Source organism: Echinococcus granulosus (genome assembly GCF_000524195.1).
Source record: "Echinococcus granulosus chromosome Unknown EG_S00484, whole genome shotgun sequence".
NCBI classification, from domain to species: Eukaryota; Metazoa; Platyhelminthes; class Cestoda; order Cyclophyllidea; family Taeniidae; genus Echinococcus; species Echinococcus granulosus.
The window spans coordinates 2,974-4,010 of record NW_020170863.1 but is presented as its reverse complement, the minus strand read 5'-3'; positions in this window follow the sequence as shown (position 1 = coordinate 4,010).

Genomic DNA, 1,037 nt, shown 5'->3' with positions numbered 1-1,037 from the left:
GCCTGCCTGCTGCCTACCTGTGTTTCATCAGGAATTCTGCATTGGGCGCACTACTTCTCCAACTCTTGCTGCATAAATGGAACAATCACCTTGTATCCTATGGTAAGTTACCCTTCCTTTTCCCCCTCCAGCCCTGCCACTTTACGCAATTACGCGTTACTCCCGGCGATTGACCACCAACTTCTCGTTTCAGCAACTTCACTTATTCAACCTCTTTCCTGCGAGAACCCCCTGTTCTTGTTTCCCCTACCACCACCTCATTTACTACTACCTGTGCAGTTGGCTAACACCTCGCAATTTCTCCCCCAGTTGTCCACCTCCGCCTCCAGCACCACCACACCGCTGTCAAGACATCAACACGACATTCCTCCCCTAATGCCACTTACCACATGTTAATACAATTATTACTGTAAGGAAGGACTTGGCGTGTCGTCCAATTACTCTTCTACCTCACGTCTCAAGTGGGACGCACATGTTTTTAGTTATTCCCAGCCTTCAGCCAGTTCTTCTCTTCTGCCAATTCGTCACCACCTTGGTCCTCCTTACCACTACTATTTATTGTTGACATGTCAGTTATATACGCTTTCGGCTTGCAGATATGCTTGTCATTCCCTTGGAAGATGTTTACTTATTCGAGCAATTGTTGTAGAAGACACTTCGTCGCATCCTTCATTCAACTCTTCATTTTCTCTGCGCTGGGCTAAGCTGGGCTGGGCTGGGCTAAACTGCCTCTGGTCCGGCTCAGCTGTTGTGGAGGCGATACTTGTTGCCAGTGGCGTGAACCAGCAGCCCACTGGAGGTAGTTTTGAGCGGATGTGCAAGCGGCCATGTGACGTGTTGGTGAGTTGAGAGGGTTGCGCTTCATGTAGTCTCTTGTCCACTGTACGCCATATTTTCATTTTTATTTTTTGTAATGTCCTCGTAAAGGCGGTCAGGCGTATTCCTCTGCTAGATGCCTTTTCTGCAGTTGTTACAATTCTAACCGTGGGCCAATTTGAATTTGACTAGTTGATTTTTTTTCCACTTTACTTCTTTTT